This window comes from Arachis ipaensis, chromosome B1 (assembly GCF_059453495.1).
Source record: "Arachis ipaensis isolate K30076 ecotype BB chromosome B1, ASM5945349v1, whole genome shotgun sequence".
NCBI classification, from domain to species: domain Eukaryota; kingdom Viridiplantae; phylum Streptophyta; class Magnoliopsida; order Fabales; family Fabaceae; genus Arachis; species Arachis ipaensis.
Genome location: NC_142436.1, coordinates 90200090 through 90224104, shown reverse-complemented (window position 1 = coordinate 90224104; position 24015 = coordinate 90200090). Strand labels below are relative to the sequence as shown.

The 24015-nt window shown below is 36.5% G+C and overlaps 3 non-coding genes across 3 annotated transcripts; 1 reads left to right on the top strand and 2 right to left on the bottom strand.

Annotated features, from left to right (window-relative positions):
* Nucleotides 1–5964: 5964 nt before the first annotated feature.
* On the bottom strand, nucleotides 5965–6072 carry LOC148577428 (small nucleolar RNA R71). Its single transcript, XR_015904136.1, has one exon. It is a non-coding gene; the product is annotated as a small nucleolar RNA R71 (small nucleolar RNA).
* A 5941-nt stretch (nucleotides 6073–12013) lies between these two features.
* LOC148577427 (small nucleolar RNA R71) lies at nucleotides 12014–12121 on the top strand. Its single transcript, XR_015903559.1, has one exon. It is a non-coding gene; the product is annotated as a small nucleolar RNA R71 (small nucleolar RNA).
* An 11549-nt stretch (nucleotides 12122–23670) lies between these two features.
* Nucleotides 23671–23774, bottom strand: LOC148577426 (small nucleolar RNA R71). Its single transcript, XR_015903805.1, has one exon. It is a non-coding gene; the product is annotated as a small nucleolar RNA R71 (small nucleolar RNA).
* Nucleotides 23775–24015: the final 241 nt, after the last annotated feature.

The following is a 24015-nucleotide window of genomic DNA, read 5'->3' as shown; positions in this document are numbered from 1 at the left end:
AGAAGGAGAGGAGGGGGTTCGAATTTTGAGTAGTAGAGGAGTGTTAGTAGAGAAATAAATAAATAGAAAGAGATGAGAGAGAGAATAATTCGAAAACTAAATAAAATAAAAAAAATATTTTTTGTTTTTATTTTAGATATTAGTTATTATTCGAAAATTAAAAAGAGAAATAAAATTAAATTCAAATTTAAAACAATTAGTTAATTAAAAGGAATTTTGAAAAAGTGGGGAGGAGTTTTTCGAAAATTAGAAAGACAAAATTAGTTAGGTGGTTTTGAAGAAGATAAGAATTTTAAAATCAAACAAAAAGTTAAGTGGTTAATTGAAAAAGATTTTGAAAATCAATTTTGAAAAGATAAGAAGTTAGAAAAGATTTTGAAAATTGATCTTTGAAAAAGATATGATTGAAAATCATTTTGAAAAAGATTTGAAAAAGAAATTTAAAAAGATTTGATTTTAAAAATTAAAGTTGATTACTTGACTAACAAGACACTAAAAGATATGATTTTAAAATTTAAAGATTGAACCTTTCTTAATAGGCAAGTAACAAACTTTAAAATTTTTGAACCAATCACATTAATTGTTAGTAAAAGTTTTGAAATTGTGAAATGAAATTAAGAAAAAAAAGATTTTGAAAATAATTTTTTAAAATTTTCGAAAATCATAAAAGAGAAATGAAAAAGATTTGATTTTTTTGAAAATGTTTTGAAAAGATGGGATTTTTAAATTGAAAAATTGACTTGACTCATAAGAAACAACTAGATTTTAAAATTTTTTGAAAACGTCAACTCAAATATTCGAATTTTATGAGAAGAATAAGGGAAAGATATTTTTTTTATTTTTGAATTTTTAATGAGGAGAGAGAAAAACAACAAAAAGACTTAAAACATAGAAATTATGAATCAAAACACATAATACATGCAAGAACACCTTGAATGTCAAGATGAACACCAAGAACACTTTGAAGATAAAGATGAACACCAAGAATTTATTTTTGAAAATTTTTAAGAAAAGACACATATGCAAGACACCAAACTTAGAAACTTTTAATGTTGAGATACTAACAAATTGAAAATGTATATGAGAAACAAGAAAAGATGCAAAACATGAAAATGCAAAGATCAAACAAGGGAAATCATCAAGAACAACTTGAAGATTATGATGAACACCATGCATGAATTTTTTTTTTGAAATTTTTTTAGTGAAAATTAAAAATATGCAATTGACACCAAACTTAAAAACTGACACAAGACTCAAACAAGAGAATGGAAAAAGAAAAAGAAAAATAAGGATTTCAAAATTTTTTTTGAGAATTCTAGGAATCATGCAATGTTAGTTTAAAACTCCGGTCCAGGAATTAGACATGGCTTACTAGCCAGCCAAGCTTTCAGTGAAAGCTCCGGTCCAAAACACTAGACATGGCCAATGGCCAGCCAAGCTTCAGCAGAACATTACATACAACCGCTAAATTGCTGAAAAAGACAAAGAAGCTCTTCTCATGATAGTTGAAACCTCGGTCCAAAAGGTTAGACATGGCTTAACAGCCAGCCAGGATTCAACATATCACAATGAGACTCTAGAATTCATCCTTAAAAATTCTGAAGAACATAGAATAATTTAAAATATATTTTTTTTTGAAAATTTTTCGAAAATAAAAAGAATAAAAACAAAAACTTAAAATTAAAATAAAATTACCTAATCTGAGCAACAAGATGAACCATCAGTTGTCCAAACTTGAACAATCCCCGGCAACGGCGCCAAAAACTTGGTGCACGAAATCGTGATTATTCGTTCCCCATCAACGGCGCCAAAAACTCAGCACGCACATTTGCAATCTTAAATTCTTTTTCACAATTTTGATACAACTAACCAGCAAGTGCACTGGGTCGTTCAAGTAATAAACCTTACGTGAGTAAGGGTCGATCCCACGGAGATTGTCGGCTTGAAGCAAGCTATGGTCACCTTGTAAATCTCAGTCAGGCAGATTCAAATGGTTATAGAGTTTTAATAATTAAAAAGATAAATAAACATAAAATAAAGATAGAGATACTTATGTAATTCAGTGGTGAGAATTTCAGATAAGCGTATGGAGATGCGTTGTTCATTCTGAATCTCTGCTTTCCTACTGCCTTCATCCAATCCTTCATACTCCTTTCTATGGCAAGCTGTATGTTGGGTGTCACCGTTGTCAATGGCTACTTCCCGTCCTCTCAGTGAAAATGGTCCTCTACGGTTTCCCGCATGGCTAATCAGCAGTTGGTTCTCGATCGTGTAGGAATAGGATTTACTATCCTTTTGCGTCTGTCACTATGCCCTACAGTCGCGAGTTTGAAGCTCGTCACAGTCATCCCATCCCAGATCCTACTCGGAATACCACAGACAAGGTGTAGACTTTCCGAATCTCAAGAATGCTGCCAATTGATTCTAGCTTATACCACGAAGACTCTGATCTCACGGAATGGAAAGCTCTGTTGTCAAGAGAGGCAAGCATGCATCGTGGACCAGGAATCCAAGAGATACACACTCTAGCTTGTTTTCATGTAGAACGGAAGTGGTTGTCAATCACGCGTTCATAAGTGAGAATGGTGATGAGTGTCACATAATCATCACATTCATCATATTCTTGTGTGCGAATGAATATCTTAGAATAAGAATAATCATGAATTTAATAGAAGAACAATAGTACTTTGCATTAATACTCGAGGAACAGCAGAGCTCCACACATTAATCTATGGTGTGTAGAAACTCCACTGTTGAAAATACATAAGAACAAGGTCTAGGCATGGCTGAATGGCCAGCCTCCCCAAATGGCATATGAATTCGAAAAATAGGGAAAAAGACCCCTAGTACAATAGTAAAAAGTTCTATTTATACTAAACTAGTTACTAGGGTTACAGAATTAAGTAATTGATGCAGAAATCCACTTCCGGGCCCACTTGGTGTGTGCTTGGGTTGAGCATTGAAGCTTTCATATGTAGAGGTCTTCCTTGGAGTTAAACACCAATTTTTAACTTGTTTCTGGCGTTTAACTCTGCTTTGCAACTTGTTTCTGGCGTTAAACGCCAGAATAGGGCAGAAAGCTGGCGTTAAACGCCAGTTTGCGTCATCTAAACTCGGGCAAAGTATGAACTATTATATATTGCTGGAAAGCCCTGGATGTCTAATTTCCAAAGCAATTGAGAGCATGCCAATTGGGTTTCTGTAGCTCCAGAAAATCCACTTCAAGTGCATGGAGGTCAGAATCCAACAGCATCTGCAGTCCTTCTTTAGCCTCTAAATCAGATTTTTGCTCAAGTCCTTCAATTTCAGCCAGAAATTACCTGAAATCACAGAAAAACACACAGACTCATAGTAAAGTCCAGAAATGTGATTTTTATTTAAAAACTAATAAAAATATATTAAAAACTAACTAAATCATACTAAAACTATGTAAAAACAATGCCAAAAAGCGTATAATTATCCGCTCATCAGGCGCCGTTGAGATCACAATTTCGTGCACCAAATTTTTGGCGCTGTTGCCGGGGATTGTTCGAGTTTGGACAACTGACGGTGCATCTTGTTGCTCAGATTAGGTAATTTTATTTTAATTTTAAGCTTTTTGTTTTTATTATTTTTATTTTCGAAAAATTTTCAAAAAAATAAATTATTCTATGACTTCAGAATTTTTAAGAATGAATTCTAGAGTTTCATGATGATTTGTTGAAGTCTGGCTGGCTGTGAAGTCATGTCTAATCTTTTGGAACGAGGTTTCAACTTATCATCACAAGAGCTTGTTGATTTCTATCAATCTTGCTGTTGAACGTAATGATATGCTAAAGTTTGGCTGGCCATTGGCCATGTCTAGTGTTTTGGACCGGGGCTTTTACTGAAAGCTTGGCTGGCTAGTAAGCCAAGTCTAATTCCTGGACCGGAGTTTTAGGCTAACATTGCATGATTCCTGGAATTCTCATTAGAAATTTTGAAATCCTTATTTTTCTTTTTCCAAAATAATTTTCAAAAAATAAAAAAAATAACAAAATCATAAAAACCAAAAAATTTTGTGTTTCATCTTTGAGTAGAGTGTCAAATTTTAAGTTTGGTGTCAATTGCGTATTTTTAATTTTCATTAAAATAATCGAAAACTCATGCATGTGTCCTTCATAATCTTCAAGTTGTTCTTGATGATTTCCTTTGTTTGATCTTTGTATTTTCTTGTTTTGTGTCTCTTCTTGTTTTTCATATGCATTTTCAATTTTTTAGTGTCTAAACATTGAAAATTTCTAAGTTTGGTGTCTTGCATGTGTTTCTTTTCTTAAAAATTTTCAAAAACATGTTCTTGATGTTCATCTTGACATTCAAGTGTTCTTGGTGTTCATCTTAACATTCAAAGTGTTCTTGCATATTTTTCTTGTTTTGATTCATAATTTTCATGTTTTGAGTCATTTTGTTGTTTTTCTCTTTCTTCATTGAAAATTCAAAAATCAAAAAAATATATTTCCCTTATTCTTCTCATAAATTTCGAATATTTGAGTTGACTTAGTCAAAAATTTTAAAAACCTAGTTGTTTCTTATGAGTCAAGTCAAATTTTCAATTCAAAAATTCTATCTTTTTCAAATCCTTTTCAAAAATCAAATCTTTTTCAATTTTCTTCTTAATAATTTCGAAATTTTTAAAATTAATTTTCAAAACCTTTTTCTTATTTTATCTCATATTTTCGAATTCTTCGCTAGCATTTAATATTTTGATTTAAAAATTTCAAGTTGTTACTTGCCTATTAAGAAAGGATCCATCTTTAAATTTTAGAATCATATCTTTTTGTTTCTTGTTAGTAAAGTAATTAACTTTAATTTTAAAAATCAAATATTTTTAAATTTCTTTTTCAAATATTTTTCAAAATAATTTTCAATCATATCTTTTTCAAAAATTAATTTTCAAAATCTTTTCTAACTTCCTATCTTTTCAAATTTGATTTTCAACTCTTTTTCAATTAACCACTTAACTTTTTGTTTGATTTTAAAAAAGTTTTCTATTTCAATCATATCTTTTTCAAAACCACCTAACTACTTTTCTCTCTCTAACTTTTGAAAATCCCTTACCACTTTCTCAAAATTCCTTTCAAATTAACTAATTGTTTTAAATTTTAATTTAATTTTATTTTATTTCTCTTTTAAATTTCGAATTATAACTAATATTTAAAATAAAAACAAAAATATTTTTATTTTATTTTATTTAATTTTTGAATTCTTTCCCTTCTCATCTCTTTCTATTTATTTATTTATCTACTAACACTTCTCTTCTACTCATAATTCGAACCCCCTCTTCTTCTCTGTGTTCAAATTTTTCTCTTCTCCTTCTTCTATTCTTCTCTTCTTCTACTCACATAAAAGAATCTTTATACTGTGACATAGAGGATTCCTCTTCTCTTCTGTTCTTTTCTTTTTCATATGAGCAGGAACAGGGATAAAGACATTCTTATTGAAGCTGATCCTGAACCTGAAAGGACTCTTAAGAGGAAACTAAGAGAAGCTAAAGCACAACCCTCTGGAGAGGACCTGACAGAAATTTTTGAAAAAGAAGGAGACATGGCCGAACCCAATAACAATGGTGGAGATGCAAGGAAGATGCTTGGTGACTTTATTGCACCCTATTCTAACTTCTATGGAAGAAGCATCTCAATTCCTGCCATTGGAACAAACAACTTTGAGCTTAAGCCTCAATTAGTTTCTCTAATGCAACAGAATTGCAAGTTTCATAGACTTCCATTGGAAGATCCTCATCAGTTCTTAGCTGAATTCTTGTAAATCTGTGACACTGTCAAGACCAATGGAGTTGCTTCCGAGGTCTACAGGCTTATGCTTTTCCCTTTTGCTGTGAGAGACAGAGCTAGAAATTGGTTGGATTCACAACCTAAGGAAAGCCTGACCTCTTGGGAAAAGCTGGTCAGTGCTTTCCTGGCCAAATTCTTTCCACCTCAAAAGATGAGCACGCTTAGTGTGAAAATCCAAACTTTCAGACAGAAGGAAGGTGAGTCCCTCTATGAAGCTTGGGAAAGATATAAGCAATTGATCAAAAGGTGTCCTACTGACATGCTTCCAGAATGGAGCATCATATGTATATTCTATGATGGTCTATCTGAGTTGTAAAAAATGTCATTGGACCATTCTGCAGGAGGATCTCTTCATCTAAAAACCCCTACAGAAGCTCAGGAACTCATCGAAATGGTTGCAAATAACCAGTTCATGTACACCTCTGAGAGGAATCCTGTGAATAATGGGACGCCTCAGAAGAAGAGAGTTCTTGAAATTGATACTCTGAATGCCATATTGGCTCAGAACAAAATATTGACTCAACAAGTCAATATGATTTTCCAGAGTCTGAATGGATTACAAGATGCATCCAACAGTACTAAAGAAGCATTGGTATGCGAAATTGCTACTCAGGTTGTGAATTATTGTTCGAAATTGATTCCCTGGCGATGGCACCAAAAACGGATGCACAGAACCATGGTCTAAACATATCTTCACAACTTCGCATAACTAACCAGCAAGTGCACTGGGTCGTCCAAGTAATACCTTACGTGAGTAAGGGTCGAATCCCACGGAGATTGTTGGTATAAAGCAAGCTATGGTCACCTTGTAAATCTCAGTCAGGCGGATATAAAATAGTTATGGAGTTTTCAAAATTAATAATAAAAGAAGGATAGAAATACTTATGTAAATCGTTGGTGAGAATTTCAGATAAGCGTATGGAGATGCATTCGTTCCTCTGAACCTCCGCTTTCCTGCTGTCTTCATCCAATCAGTCTTACTCCTTTCCATGGCTGGCTTTATGCAAGGGCATCACCGTTGTCAGTGGCTACATCCCCTCCTCTTGTGAAAATGGTCCAAGATGCCCTGTCATGGCACGGCTAATCATCTGAGGTTCCCGATCATGCTGGAATAGGATTCACCCTCCTTTTGCGTCTGTCACTACGCCCAACACTCGCGAGTTTAAAGCTCGTCACAGTCATTCAGTCATTAAATCCTACTCGGAATACCAGAGACAAGGTTTAGACTTTCCGGATTCTCTTGAATGTCGCCATCATTCTAGCTTACACCACGAAGATTCCGATTAAGAGATCTAAGAGACACTCATTCAATCTAAGGTAGAACGGAGGTGGTTGTCAGGCACGCGTTCATAGGGAATGATGATGATTGTCACGTTCATCACATTCAGGTTGAAGTGCGAATGAATATCTTAGAAGCGAAATAAGATGAATTGAATAGAAAACAGTAGTACTTTGCATTAATCTTTGAGGAACAGCAGAGCTCCACACCTTAATCTATGGAGTGTAGAAACTCTACCGTTGAAAATACATAAGTGATAATGGAGTTCATTGGTCTCGGCCCCAGAGGGGAACCGGAGTAACCAAGACTCCGAATACAATGATAAAAAGTTCTATTTATAATAAACTAGTCACTAGGGTTTACAGAAGTAAGTAATTGATGCATAAATCCACTTCCGGGGCCCACTTGGTGTGTGCTTGGGCTGAGCTTGAAGTCTACACGTGGAGAGGTCATTCTTGGAGTTGAACGCCAGCTTTTGTGCCAGTTTGGGCGTTGAACTCCACTTTGCAACTTGTTTCTGGCGCTGGACACCAGAATTAGGCAGAGAGCTGGCGTTGAACGCCAGTTTGCGTCGTCTAAACTTGGGCAAAGTATGGACTATTATATATTGCTGGAAATCTCTGGATGTCTACTTTCCATCGAAATTGGAAACGCACCATTTTGAGTTCTGTAGCTCCAGAAAATCCATTTTGAGTGCAGGGAGGTCAGAATCCAACAGCATTAGCAGTCCTTCTTCAACCTCTGAATCTGATTTTTGCTCAAGTCCCTCAATTTCAGCCAAAAAATACCTGAAATCACAGAAAAACACACAAACTCATAGTAAAGTCCAGAAATGTGAATTTAACATAAAAACTAATGAAAACATCCCTAAAAGTAACTAGATTCTACTAAAAACATACTAAAAACAATGCCAAAAGCGTATAAATTATCCGCTCATCACAACACCAAACTTAAATTGTTGCTTGTCCCCAAGCAACTGAAAATCAAATAGGATAAAAAGAAGAGAATATACTATAAATTCCAAACTATCAATGAAACATAGCTCCAATCAAATGAGCGGGACTTATAGCTTTTTGCCTCTTGAATAGTTCTGGCATCTCACTTTATCCATTGAGGTTCAGAATGATTGGCATCTATAGGAACTCAGAGTTCAGATAGTGTTATTGATTCTCCTAGTTCAGTATGATGATTCTTGAACACAGCTATTTTATGAGTCTTGGCCGTGGCCCTAAGCATTTTGTTTTCCAGTATTACCACCGGATACATAAATGCCACAGACACATAATTGGGTGAACCTTTTCAGATTGTGACTCAGCTTTGCTAAAGTCCCCAATTAGAGGTGTCCAGGGTTCTTAAGCACACTCTTTTTTTTTTTTGCTTTGGACCTTGACTTTAACCGCTCAGTCTCAAGTTTTCACTTGACACCTACACGCCACAAGCACATGGTTAGGGACAGCTTGGTTTAGCCGCTTAGACCAGGATTTTATTCCTTTAGGCCCTCCTATCCACTGATGCTCAAAGCCTTGGGATCCTTTTTATTTGCCCTTGCCTTTTGGTTTTAAGGGTTATTGGCTTTTTGATCTTGCCTCTTGGTTTTAAGAGCTTTTGGCTTTTTCTGCTTGCTTTTTCTTTCTATTTTTTTTTGCCTATTTTTTTTTCTGCAAGCTTTGTTCTTTGCTGCTTTTTCTTGCTTCAAGAATCATTTTTATGATTTTTCAGATTATCAAATAACATGTCTCCTTGTCATCATTCTTTCAAGAGCCAACATATTTAACATTCTTAAACAACAACTTCAAAAGACATATGCACTGTTTAAGCATACATTCAGAAAACAAGAAGCATTGTCACCACATCAATATAATTAAACTAAGTTCAAGGATAAATTCAAAACTCATGTACTTCTTGTTCTTTTGAATTAAAACATTTTTCATTTAAGAGATGTGATGGATTCATAGGACATTCATAACTTTAAGACAAAGTTAGTAACTACTAATGATCATGTAATGAAGACACAAACATAGATAAGCACATAACATAGAAAACGAAAAACAGAAGAAATAAGAACAAGGAATGAATACACCTTAGTGATGGTGGCGTTTCCTTCTTGAGGAACCAATGATGTCCTTGAGCTCTTCTATGTCTCTTCCTTGTCTTTGTTGCTCCTCCCTCATTGCTTTTTGATCTTCTCTAATTTCATGAAGGATGATGGAGTGTTCTTGATGTTCCACCCTTAATTGTCCCATGTTGGAACTTTATTCTCCTAGGGAGGTGTTGATTTGCTCCCAAAATTTCTGTGGAGGCAAGTGCATCCCTTGATGTATCTCAGGGATTTCTTGATGATGAGCTTCTTCATGTGCCTGTTGAGACTCATGAAAGTGCTCTCTTGTTTGCTCCATCCTTTTCTTAGTGATGGGCTTGTGAGATGAATCTTTCCATCTCCCATGGCTCAGAGGTGGAAGCATTTGTCTTCTCTTTCCTCTTTCTTGAGGTTTCTCTGGCCTTAGGTGCCATTAATGGTAATGGAAAAACAAAAAGCTTATGCTTTTACCACACCAAACTTAGAATATTGCTCGCCCTCGAGCAAGAGAAGAAAGAATAGATGAAGAAGAAGAAGATATGGAGGAGATAGAGGGATGTGTGTATGGATGTGAGTGGTGAATGGAAAACAGAAGGGATGACCATGAATGGAGAGAGAGAGGGTGAGGTGGGTGGGGATCCTGTGAGATTCACAGATCCTGAGAGGATCCTGTGGCGTCCACAGATCCTGAGGTGTTCAAGGAATTACAACCTTGCACCAAATTAGGCATGTAAAATGCCCTTGCACACAACTCTGGGCGTTCAGCGCCAGGTTGGTGCCCATTTTGGGCGTTCAACGCCCATTTGTTGCCCATTTCTGGCGTTGAACGCCAGAACCATGCTTGTTCTGGGCGTTCAGCGCCAGCTCTTCTCCAGGGTGCAATTCTGGCGTTCAGTGCCCAGATGCTGCCCATTTTGGGCGTTCAGCGCCCAGATACTACCCATTTTGGGCGTTCAGCGCCAGAACCATGCTCTGTTCTGGCGTTGAACGCCAGACAGGTGCTTCCTCCAGGGTGTGATTTTTCTTCCGCTGTTTTTGATTCTGTTTGTAAATTTTTCGTTTATTTTGTGACTCCACATGATCATGAACCTAAGAAAACATGAAAAACAAAAATAAAATTAGATAAATAAACATTGGGTTGCCTCCTAACAAGCGCTTCTTTAATGTTAATAGCTTGACAGTGGGCTCTCATGGAGCCTCACAGATGTGCAGAGCTTTGTTGAGACCTCCCAACACCAAACTTAGAGTTTGGATATGGGGGTTTGGCACCAAACTTAGAGTTTGACTGTGGGGGCTTTGGTTGACTCTGCTTTGAGAGAAGCTTTTTCTGCTTCCTCTCCATGGATGCAGAGAGAGATCCTTGAGTTGTAAACACAAGGTTGTCCTTATTTAATTGAAGGATCAATTTTCCTCTGTCCACATCAATCACAGCTCTTGCTGTGGCTAGGAAAGGTCTTTCTAGGATGATGGATTCATCCTCTTCCTTTCCAGTATCCAGGACTATGAAATCAGCAGGGATGTAAAGGCATTCAACCTTTACTAACACGTCCTCTACTTGTCCATAAGCCTATTTTCTTGAATTGTCTGCCATCTCTAATGAGATTTTAGCAGTTTGCACCCCATAGATTCCCAGTTTCTCTATTACAGAGAGGGGCATGAGGTTTATTCCTGAACCAAGGTCACACAGAGCCTTAAAGATCATGGTGCCTATGGTACAAGGTATTATGAACTTTCCAGGATCCTGTCTCTTCTGAGGCAATGTCAGTAGATCCAGATCACTTAGTTCATTGGTGAACAAGGGAGGTTCATCTTCCCAAGTTTCAATACCAAATAATTTGGCATTTAGCTTCATGATTGCACCAAGGAACTTGGCAGCTTGCTCTTTAGTAACATCCTCATTCTCTTCAGAAGAGGAATACTCATCAGAGCTCATGAATGGCATAAGGAGGTTCAATGGAATCTCTATGGTCTCTAGATGAGTCTCAGATTCCTTTGGTTCCTCAAAGGGAATCTCCTTATTGATCACTGGACGTCCCAGGAGGTCTTCCTCCTTGGGATTCATGTCCTCTCCTTCCTTCACAGGTTCGGCCATGGTGATTAATTCAATGGCCTTGCACTCTCCTTTTGGATTTTCTTCTGTATTGCTTGGGAGAGTACTAGGAGGGATTCAGTGATCCTTTTACTCAGCTGGCCCACTTGTGCTTCCAAATTTCTAATGGAAGACCTTGTTTCATTCATGAAACTCACAGTGGCCTTAAATAGATCAGAGACTAAATTTGCTAAGCTAGATGGATTCTACTCAGAATTCTCTGTCTGTTACTGAGTGGATGATGGAAAAGGCTTGCTATTGCTAAACCTGTTTCTTCCACCATTATTAAAGCCTTGTTGAGGCTTTTAATCCTTCCATGAGAAATTTGGGTGATTTCTCCATGATGGATTGTAGGTGTTTCCATATGGTTCACCCATGTATTTTAACTCTGCTATTGCAGGGTTCTCAGGATCATAAGCTTCTTCCTCAGAAGATGCCTCTTGAGTACTGTTGGATGCTGCTTGCATTCCATTCAGACTCTGAGAAATCATATTGACTTGCTGAGTCAATATTTTGTTCTGAGCCAATATGGCATTCAGAGTATCAATTTCAGGAACTCCCTTCTTCATAGGCGTCCCATTACTCACAGGATTCCTCTCAGAAGTGTACATAAACTGGTTATTAGCAACCATGTCAATGAGTTCTTGAGCTTCTGCAGGCATTTTCTTTAGGTGAATGGATCCACCTGCAGAAGTATCCAATGACATCTTTGATAGCTCAGATAAACCATCATAGAATATATCCAGGATGGTCCATTCTGAAAGCATGTCAGAAGGACACTTTTTGGTCAGCTGCTTGTATCTTTCCCAAGCTTCATAGAGGGATTCACCTTCTTTCTGTCTGAAGGTTTGAACATCAGCTCTAAGCTTGCTCAGCTTTTGAGGAGGAAAGAACTTGGCTAAGAAAGCCGTGACCAGCTTATCCCAAGAGTTCAGGCTGTCTTTGGGTTGAGAGTCTAACCATATTCTAGCTCTGTCTCTTACAGCAAAAGGGAAAAGCATGAGCCTGTAGACTTCAGGATCTACTCCATTAGTCTTAACAGTATCACAGATCTGCAAGAATTCAGTTAAGAACTGAAAAGGATCTTCAGATGGAAGTCCATGAAACTTGCAGTTCTGCTGCATCAGAGAAACTAGCTGAGGTTTCAGCTCAAAATTGTTTGCTCCAATGGTAGGAATGGAGATGCTTCTTCCATGTAAATTGGAATTAGGTGCAGTAAAGTCACCAAGCATCCTCCTTGCATTATTATTATTTTCGGCTGCTATCTCCTCTTTCTGTTCGAAAATTTCTGACAGGTGCTTGCTGGATAGTTGCAATTTAGCTTCTCTTAGTTTCCTCTTCAGAGTCCTTTCAGGTTCTGGATCTGCTTCAACAAGGATGTTCTTGTCCTTGCTCCTGCTCATATGACAAAGAAGAGGGCACAGAAAAATAATAATAATAGGGATCCTTTTTACCCAAGTATAGAGGTTCCCTTTAGGTGAGTGGAAGAAAAGAAGAAGAAAAAAAATTCGAACACAGATGGAAGAGGGGGTTCGAATTTGGTGAGTGATGTGAGGAAGAGATGTTAGTAGATGAATAAATAATTAGAATGAGATGAGAGAGGGAGAATTTCGAAAATAATTTTCGAAAAAGAGTTAGTGATTTTCGAAAATAGTTTTTTTGAAAAAGGTTAGTAATTTTCGAAAATAAAAAATCAAAAATTAAAATAATTAGTTTATTAAAAAGAATTTTTGAAAAAGAGGGAAGATATTTTCGAAAATTAGAGAGAGAGAGAGAGAGTTAGTTAGGTAGTTTTGAAAACAAACAAGAAGTTAGTTAGTTAGTTGAAACAAATTTTGAAAAGATAAGAAGTTAGGAAGTTAGAAAAGATATTTTGCAATCACTTTTTTGAAAAAGGTAAGATAAGAAGATATTTTTGAAAAGATATGATAGAAATTAGTTTTTGAAAAAGATTTGATTTTTAAAATCTCAATTAATGACTTGATTCACAAGAAATCACAAGATATGATTCTAGAACTTAAAGTTTGAATCTTTCTTAACAAGTAAGTAACAAACTTGAAATTTTTGAATCAAAACATTAATTGATGATGTTATTTTCGAAAATATGATGTAAAAATAAGAAAAAGATTTTTGAAAAATATTTTTGAAATTTTCGAAAATAACTAAAAAAATTAAAAAAAAAAAGATTTGATTTTTGAAAAAGATTTTGAAAAAGATAAGATTTTTTTAAATTGAAAATTTGATTTGACTCATAAAAACAACTAGATTTTAAAAAAAAAATTTTGAAAAAGTCAAATCTAATTTTCGAAATTTTAAGAGAGAAAAAGGGAAAGATATTTTTTTGATTTTTGAATTTTTATGATGAGAGAGAAAAACAAGAAAAATGATGCAATGTATGAAAGTTATGGATCAAAACAATGAATGCATGCAAGAATGCTATGAATGTCAAGATGAACACCAAGAACACTATGATGATCAAGATGAACATCAAGAACACATTTTTGAAAAAAAATTTTAATGCAAAGAAAACATGCAAGACACCAAACTTAGAATTCTTTAATGCTTAGACATAGAGAATTCAGGAATGCATATGAAAAACAAGAAAAGACATAAAACATGCAAATGCAAAGATCAAACAAGAAAACTTACCAAGAACAACTTGAAGATCATGAAGAACACTCTGAATGCATGAATTTTTCGAAAAATGCAAGATGATTATGCAATTGACACCAAACTTTCAACTTTACTCAAGACTCAAACAAGAAACATGAAATATTTTTTATTTTTATGATTTTTTTTATTTTTTTTATATTTTCTTTTAATTTTTTCGAAAATCATTTGAAAAAGAAAAATAAGGATTCCAAAATTTTTAATATGAATTCCAGGAATCTTATGCTCTTTAGTCTAAAGCTCCAATCAAAGGGTCAGGCATGGCTTAATAGCCAGCCAAGCTTTAGTATGTAACTCAGACATGACAAGCCTAACATGCCCTACAGAGGAATTAGATATGGCTTTACAGCCAGCCAGGCTTCAACATGCTTCATGAAACACTAGAATTCATTCTTAAAAATTCTGAAGAAAAATATATTTTTGAAAACATTTTTATTTTAAAATTTTTTCGAAAACAAATGAGAAATTTTTGAAATATTTTTGAAGAATTTTTGAAAATAAAACAAAAAGAAAATTACCTAATCTGAGCAACAAGATGAACCGTCAGTTGTCCAAACTCGAACAATCCCCGGCAACGGCGCCAAAAACTTCGTATGCGAAATTGCTACTCAGGTTGTGAATTATTGTTCGAAATTGATTCCCTGGGGATGGCACAAAAAACGGATGCACAGAACCATGGTTTAAACATATCTTCACAACTTCGCATAACTAACCAGCAAGTGCACTGGGTCGTCCAAGTAATACCTTACGTGAGTAAGGGTCGAATCCCACGGAGATTGTTGGTATGAAGCAAGCTATGGTCACCTTGTAAATCTCAGTCAGGCGGATATAAAATAGTTATGGAGTTTTCAAAATTAATAATAAAAGAAGGATAGAAATACTTATGTAAATCGTTGGTGAGAATTTCAGATAAGCGTATGGAGATGCATTCGTTCCTCTGAACCTCCGCTTTCCTGCTGTCTTCATCCAATCAGTCTTACTCCTTTCCATGGCTGGCTTTATGCAAGGGCATCACCGTTGTCAGTGGCTACATCCCCTCCTCTTGTGAAAATGGTCCAAGATGCCCTGTCACGGCACGGCTAATCATCTGAGGTTCCCGATCATGCTGGAATAGGATTCACCCTCCTTTTACGTCTGTCACTACGCCCAGCACTCGCAAGTTTGAAGCTCGTCACAGTCATTCAATCATTGAATCCTACTCAGAATACCACAGACAAGGTTTAGACTTTCTGGATTCTCTTGAATGCCGCCATCATTCTAGCTTACACCACGAAGATTCCGATTAAGAGATCTAAGAGACACTCATTCAATCTAAGGTAGAACGGAGGTGGTTGTCAGGCACGCGTTCATAGGGAATGATGATGATTGTCACGTTCATCACATTCAGGTTGAAGTGCGAATGAATATCTTAGAAGCGAAATAAGATGAATTGAATAGAAAACAGTAGTACTTTGCATTAATCTTTGAGGAACAGCAGAGCTCCACACCTTAATCTATGGAGTGTAAAAACTCTACCATTGAAAATACATAAGTGATAATGGAGTTCATTGGTCTCGGCCCCAGAGGGGAACCAGAGTAACCAAGACTCCGAATACAATGATAAAAAGTTCTATTTATAATAAACTAGTCACTAGGGTTTACAGAAGTAAGTAATTGATGCATAAATCCACTTCCGGGGCCCACTTGGTGTGTGCTTGGGCTGAGCTTGAAGTCTACACGTGGAGAGGTTATTCTTGGAGTTGAACGCCAGCTTTTGTGCCAGTTTGGGCGTTGAACTCTACTTTGCAACTTGTTTCTGGCGCTGGACGCCAGAATTGGGCAGAGAGCTAGCGTTGAACGCCAGTTTGTGTCGTCTAAACTTGGGCAAAGTATGGACTATTATATATTTCTGGAAAGCCCTGGATGTCTACTTTCCAACGCAATTGGAAGAGCGCCATTTTGAGTTCTGTAGCTCCAGAAAATCCATTTTGAGTGCAGGGAGGTCAGAATCCAACAGCATCAGCAGTCCTTCTTCAACCTCTGAATCTGATTTTTGCTCAAGTCCCTCAATTTCAGCCAGAAAATACCTGAAATCACAGAAAAACACACAAACTCATAGTAAAGTCCAGAAATGTGAATTTAACATAAAAACTAATGAAAACATCCCTAAAAGTAACTAGATTCTACTAAAAAAAATACTAAAAACAATGCCAAAAAGCGTATAAATTATCCGCTCATCAAGCATCTTCTGAAGAAGAAGCTTATGATCCTGAGAACCCTGCAATGGCAGAGGTGAATTACATGGGAGAACCCTATGGAAACACCTATAATCCTTCATGGATAAATCATCTAAATTTCTCATGGAAGGACCAACAGAAGCCTCAACAAGGCTTCAATAATAATGGTGGAAGAAATAGGTTTAGCAATAGCAAGCCTTTTCCGTCATCTTCTCAGCAACAGACAAAAAATTCTGAACAGAGCCATTCTGGCCTGGCAACCATAGTCTCTGATCTATCCATGACCACACTAAGTTTCATGAATGAAACAAGGTCCTCCATTAGAAATTTGGAGGCACAGGTGGGTCAGCTGAGTAAGAAGATTTCTGAAACTCCTCCCTATACTCTCCCAAGCAATACAGAAGAAAATCCCAAGAGAGAGTGCAAGGCCATAATCATGACCAACATGGCCAAACCTGGAGAGAGTGAGGAGGATGTGAGTCCCAGTTAGAAAAGCCTCATGGGACGTCCTCTGGACAGAAAGGAGTTTCCCTTTGAGGAACAAAAGGAATCTGAGGCTCATACAGAGACCATAGAGATTCTATTGAACTTCCTTCTGCCATTCATGAGCTCTGATGAATATTCTTCCTCTGAAGAGGATGAAGACATCACTGAAGAGCAAGTTGCTAAATATCTAGGAGCAATCATGAAGATGAATGCCAAGTTATTTGGTACTAAGACTTGGGAGGATGAACCCCCTTTGTTCACCAATGAACTGAATGCATTAATGAGGCAGACATTACCTCAGAAGAAACCGGATCCCAGAAAATTCTTCATACCTTGTACCATAGGCACCATGACCTTTGAGAAGGCTTTGTGTGACCTGGGGTCAGGGATAAACCTCATGCCCCTCTCTGTAATGGAGAAATTGGGAATCTTTGAGGTACAAGCTATGTGTCTAACTGGGGACTCTAGCAAAGCTGAGTCACAATCTGAAAAGGTTCACCCAACTATGTGTCTGTGGCATTTATGTATCTAGTGGTAATACTGGAAAACAAAGTGCTTAGGGCCACAGCCAAGACTCATAAAGTAGCTGTGTTCAAGAATCAACATACTGAACTAGGAGAATCAATAACACTATCTAAATTCTGAGTTCCTATAGATGCCAATCATTCTGAACTTCAAAGGATAAAGTGAGATGCCAAAACTGTTCAGAGGCAAAAAGCTACTAGTCCTGCTCATCTAATTGGAGCTAAGTTTCATTGATATTTTGGAATTTATAGTATATTCTCTTCTTTTTATCCTATTTGATTTTCAGTTGCTTGGGGACAAGCAACAATTTAAGTTTGATGTTGTGATGAGCGGATAATTTATACGCTTTTTGGCATTGTTTTTAGGTAGTTTTTAGTAGGATCTAGCTACTTTTTAGTATATTTTTATTAGTTTTCAAGCAAAATTCACATTTCTGGACTTTACTATGAGTTTGTGTATTTTTCTGTGATTTCAGGTATTTTTTGGCTGAAATTGAGGGACTTGAGCAAAAATCTTATTCAGAGGCTGAAAAAAGGCTGCAGATGCTGTTGGATTCTGACCTCCCTGCACTCGAAATGGATTTTTTGGGGTTACAGAAACCCAATTGGTGCGCTCTTAATTGCGTTGGAACGTAGACATCCTGGGCTTTCCAGCAATATATAATAGTCTATACTTTGCCCGAATTTTGATGACGCAACCTGACGTTTAAACGCCAACTTCCTGCCCTATTCTGGCGTTAATCGCTAGAACTGAGTTACAAGCTGGAGTTAAATGCCCAAACTGGCACCAAAGCTGGCGTTTAACTCCAAGAAGAGTCTCTACACATGAAAGCTTCAATGCTCAGCCCAAGCACACACCAAGTGGGCCCCGGAAGTGGATTTTTGCACTATCTGCACTTAGTTACTTATTTTTTGTGACGCTAGCTACTAGTTTAGTATAAAAACTACTTTTAGTGATTTATTTTACATATTTTGACCATCTTTGGAATGTTAAGTTCTTAGACCATGGAGTCTGGCCTCACGGCCATGCCTGGACCTTCATTACTTATGTATTTTCAACGGTGGAGTTTCTACACCCCATAGATTAAAGTGTGGAGCTCTGCTGTTCCTTATGAATTAAAGAAAAGTACTATTGTTCTTCTATTCAATTCAAGCTTATTCTTATTCTAAGATATTCATTCGCACCCAAGAACATGATGAATGTGATGATTATGTGACACTCATCACCATTCTTACCTATGAACGCATACCTGACAACCACTTCCGTTCTACATGAAAAAGAGCTTGAATGTGTATCTCTTAGCCTCCATTCCGAAGGATCAGACTCTTCGTGGTATAAGCTAGAATCAATTGGCAGCATTCTTGAGATCTGAAAAGTCTAAACCTTGTTTGTGGTATTCCGAGTAGGATCTGGGATGGGATGACTGTGACAAGCTTCAAACTCGCGAGTGTTGGGCGTAGTGACAGACGCAAAAGGATCAATGAATCCTATTCCAACATGAGTGAGAACCAACAGATGATTAGCCGTGCGGTGACAGTGCATTTGGACCATTTTCACTGAGAGGACAGACGGTAGCCATTGACAACGGTGATCCCCCAACATACAGCTTGCCATGGAAAGGAGTATGAATGATTGAATGAAGACAGTAGGAAAACAGAGATTCAGAAGGAACAAAGCATCTCTATACGCTTATCTGAAATCCCACCAATGAATTACATAAGTATTTCTATCTTTATTTTATATTTTATTTATATTTTAATTATCAAAACCTCATAACCAATTGAATCTGTCTGACTGAGATTTACAAGATGACCATAGCTTGCTTCAAGCCGACAATCTTCGTGGGATCGACCCTTACTCACGTAAGGTTTATTACTTGGACGACCCAGTGTACTTGCTGGTTAGTTGTGCGGAGTTGTGAAAAGGAGTTGAGATTACAATCATGCGTACCAAGTTTTTGGCACTATTGAGATCACAATTTCGTGCACCACCGCCCAAAGATTTTAACAAGCTTTTACTGTGTTTGAGTGCTCTTATCATTGATCCCCTTGGAAAAGATCTACAGTACTGTACCCTTGGTAATCCAGGCAGTCATTTCTGTTTGTATTTCAAATGGGTTAAGAGGATATTTGATTCCATTATGAAGCTGCACACTCCACATAAATGGTAATTTAATGGTAAGGAAACTGTCTGGTGGTAGGATCACTTGACATCCAAGGCTAGACTGCAATATCCGTCTACAAGGAGAATAATACCAAATTTAGCAGAATGTACAACGATCACAACATAATAATAGAAGTCCAATAAAAATGCTGGGGAAAGAGGTAATGACAATGCACAACTGGATTTAATCAAACACCATCACCTTATTAATCTAACTTCACCAATGCAGCCTTTCAGGGATAGTATACTAAAAAGAAAGAAGTAACTCCAAGGGTTTTCTGGTCCTCTGCTGACTGAATAATGTTTTGGTGGTAGTGTTCCTACCATTTGCAAAAATGAGACAATAGAAAATACTACTTATATCAAGGTGATGAGCGGATAATTTATACGCTTTTTGGCATTATTTTTAGTATGTTTTTAGTAGGATCTAGTTACTTTTAGGGATGTTTTCATTAGTTTTTATGTTAAATTCACATTTCTGGACTTTACTATGAGTTTGTGTATTTTTCTGTGATTTCAGGTATTTTCTGGCTGAAATTGAGGGACTTGAGCAAAAATCAGATTCAGAGGTTGAAGAAGGACTGCTGATGCTGTTGGATTCTGACCTCCCTGCACTCAAAATGGATTTTCTGGAGCTACAAAACTCAGAATGGCGCGCTTCCAATTGCGTTGGAAAGTAGACATCCAGGGCTTTCCAGAAATATATAATAGTTCATACTTTGGCCGAGTTTAGAGGACGCAAAAGGGCGTTGAACGCCAGTTCTACGCTGCTGTCTGGAGTTAAACGCCAGAAACACGTCACAAACCAGAGTTGAACGCCAGAAACACGTTACAACCTGGCGTTCAACTCCAGAAAGAGCCTCTGTACGTGTAACATTCAAGCTCAGCCCAAGCACACACCAAGTGAGCCCCGGAAGTGGATTTATGCATCAATTACTTACTTCTGTAAACCCTAGTAGCTAGTTTATTATAAATAGAACTTTTTACTATTGTATTAGATATCTTGGGACGTCTGGTTCTTAGATCAGAGGGGCTGGCCATTTGGCCATGCCTGGACCTTTCACTTCTGTATTTTCAACGGTAGAGTTTCTACACTCCATAGATTAAGTGTGGAGCTCTGCTGTTCCTCATGAATTAATGCAAAGTACTACTGTTTCTCTATTCAACTCAACTTATTCCGCTTCTAAGATATTCATTCGCACTTCAATATGAATGTGATGAACGTGACAATCATCATCATTCCCCCACGAATGCGTGCCTGACAACCACTTCTGTTCCACCTTAGATTGAATGAGTATCTCTTGGATCTCTTAATTAGAATCTTCGTGGTATAAGCTAGATTGATGGCGGCATTCATGAGAGTCCGGAAATTCTAAACCTTGTCTGTGGTATTCCGAGTAGGACTCTGGGATTGAATGACTGTGACGAACTTCAAACTCGCGAGTGCTGGGCGTAGTGACAGACACAAAAGGAGGGTGAATCCTATTCCAGTATGATCGAGAAACTCAGATGATTAGCCGTGCTGTGACAGAGCATTTGGACCATTTTCACAAGAGGATGGGATGCAGCCATTGACAATGGTGATGCCTCCAGACGATTAGCCATGCAGTGACAGCGCATCGAACCATTTTCCAGAGAGGATCAAAAGTAGCCATTGCCAATGGTGATGTCCTTACATAAAGCCAGCCATAGAAAGGAGTAAGACTGATTGGATGAAGACAGCAGGAAAGCAGAGGTTCAGAGGAACGAAAGCATCTCTATGCGTTTATCTGAAATTCTCACCAATGATTTACATAAGTATTTCTATCCTTAGTTTATTATTTACTTTCGAAAACTCCATGATTATTTTATATCCGCCTGACTGAGATTTACAAGATGACCATAGCTTGCTTCATACCGACAATCTCCGTGGGATCGATCCTTACTCACGTAAGGTTTATTACTTGGACGACCCAGTACACTTGCTGGTTAGTTGTATCGAAGTTGTGAATGAAAAATGATTTATTAAGACGTGCGTACAGAGTTTTTGGCGCCGTTGCCTGAGATCACAATTTCGTGCACCAAGTTTTTGGCGCCGTTGCCGGGGATTGTTTTCAAAAATATATTTTAAAATAAATGTTTTCAAAAATATATTTTTCTTTAGAATTTTTAAGAATGAATTCTAGTGTTTCATGATGATTTGTTGAATCCTGGCTGGCTGTAAGCCATGTCTAATCTGTTGGACTGGGGTTTCAACTTATCATCACAAGAGCTTGTTGATTCTCACACACTTAGTTGCTCTATACATGGAAAGTATCAATATCTTCTAAAGCTTGGCTGGCTATTAAGCCATGTCTAACCCTCAGATTGGAGCTTTAGACTAAGAACACAAGATTCCTGGAATTCATACTAAAAATTTTGGAATCCTTATTTTTTTCTTTTTCACATTAATTTTCGAAAAACAAATACCAAAAAAAATTAGAAAATCATAAAAATAAAAAATATTTTGTGTTTTTTGTTTGAGTCTTGAGTCAGATTTTAAGTTTGGTGTCAATTGCATGTTCATCTTGCATTTTTCGAAAAAATCATGCATTCATAGTGTTCTTCATGATCTTCAAGTTGTTCTTGGTAAGTCTTCTTGTTTGATCTTGATATTTTCTTGTTTTGTGTCTTTTCTTGTTTTTCATATGCATTCTTGCATCCATAGAGTCTAAACATGAAAGATTTCTAAGTTTGGTGTCTTGCATGTTTTCTTTGCATATAAAATTTTTCAAAAATAAGTTCTTGATGTTCATCTTGACATTCAAAGTGTTCTTGGTGTTCATCTTGACATTCATAGTGTTCTTGCATTCATCGCATACTTTGATCCAAAATTTTCATGCATTGCATCTTTTTTCATGTTTTTCTCTTTCATCATTAAAAATTCAAAAATCAAAAAAATATCTTTCTCTTTTTCTTCTCATAAATTCGAAAATTTGGATTGACTTTTTCAAAAAATTTTTAAAATCTAGTTGTTTTTATGAGTCAAATCAAATTTTCAATTTACAAATCTTATCTTTTTCAAAATCTTTTTCAAAAATCAAATCTTTTTCATTTTTCTTATCTATTTTCGAAAGTCATAAAAATATTTTTCAAAAATCTTTTTCTTATCTTTATCACATAATTTTCGAAAATAACATCATCAATTAATATTTTGATTCAAAAATTTCAAGCTTGTTACTTGCTTGTTAAGAAAGATTCAAACTTTAAGTTCTAGAATCATATCTTGTGATTTCTTGTGAATCAAGTCATTAATTGAGATTTTAAAAATCAAATCTTTTTCAAAACTAATTTCAATCATATCTTTTTCAAAAATTTAATTTTAAAATATCTTTTCTAACTTCTGATCTTCTTATCTTTTCAAAAAAATTGATTTTCAAATTTGTTTCAACTAACTAACTAACTTTTGTTTGTTTCTTATCTTTTTCAAAACTACCTAACTAACTCTCTCTCTCTCTCTAATTTTCGAAAATATCTCCCTCTTTTTCAAAAATTCTTTTTAATTAACTAATTATTTTAATTTTTGATTTTCAAAAATTACTAACCTTTTTCAAAAACTATTTTCGAAAATCACTAACTCTTTTTCAAAAATAATTTTAGAAAATTCTCTCTCTCTCATCTCATTCTATTTACCTATTCATCTACTAACACTTCTCTTCATCTCACATCTCTGCTCCCCTCACCTTTGTGTTTCTTTCCTTACATTACATTCTTTTCTTCTTTTTTTCTTCTACTCACACAGGGACCTCTATACTGTGGTAAAAAGGATCCCTATTATTATTATTTTTCTGTTCCCTCTTTTTCATATGAGCAGGAGCAAAGACAAGAATATTCTTGTTGAAGCAGATCCAGAACCTGAAAGGACTCTGAAGAGGAAACTAAAAGAAGCTAAATTACAACAATCCAGCAAGCACCTTTCAGAAATTTTTGAACAGGAAGAGGAGATGGTAGCCGAAAATAATAATAATGCAAGGAGGATGCTTGGTGACTTTACTGCACCTAATTCCAATTTACATGGAAGAAGCATCTCCATCCCCACCATTGGAGCAAACAATTTTGAGCTGAAACCTCAATTAGTTTCTCTGATGCAGCAGAACTGCAAGTTTCATGGACTTCCATCTGAAGATCCTTTTCAGTTCTTAACTGAATTTTTGCAGATCTGTGATACTGTTAAGACTAATGGAGTAGATCCTGAAGTCTACAGGCTCATGCTTTTCCCTTTTGCTGTAAGAGACAGAGCTAGAGTGTGGTTGGACTCTCAACCCAAAGATAGCCTGAACTCTTGGGATAAGCTGGTCACGGCTTTCTTAGCCAAGTTCTTTCCTCCTCAAAAGCTGAGCAAGCTTAGAGTGGATGTTCAAACCTTCAGACAGAAAGAAGGTGAATCCCTCTATGAAGCTTGGGAAAGATACAAGCAACTGACCAAAAAGTGTCCTTCTGACTTGCTTTCAGAATGGACCATCCTGGATATATTCTATGATGGTCTATTTAAATTAGCTAAAATGTCATTGGATACTTCTGCAAGTGGATCCATTCACCTAAAGAAAACGCCTGCAGAAGCTCAAGAACTCATTGACATGGTTGCTAATAACCAGTTTATGTACACTTCTGAAAGGAATCCTGTGAATAATGGGACGCCTATGAAGAAGGGAGTTCTTGAAATTGATACTCTGAATGCTATATTA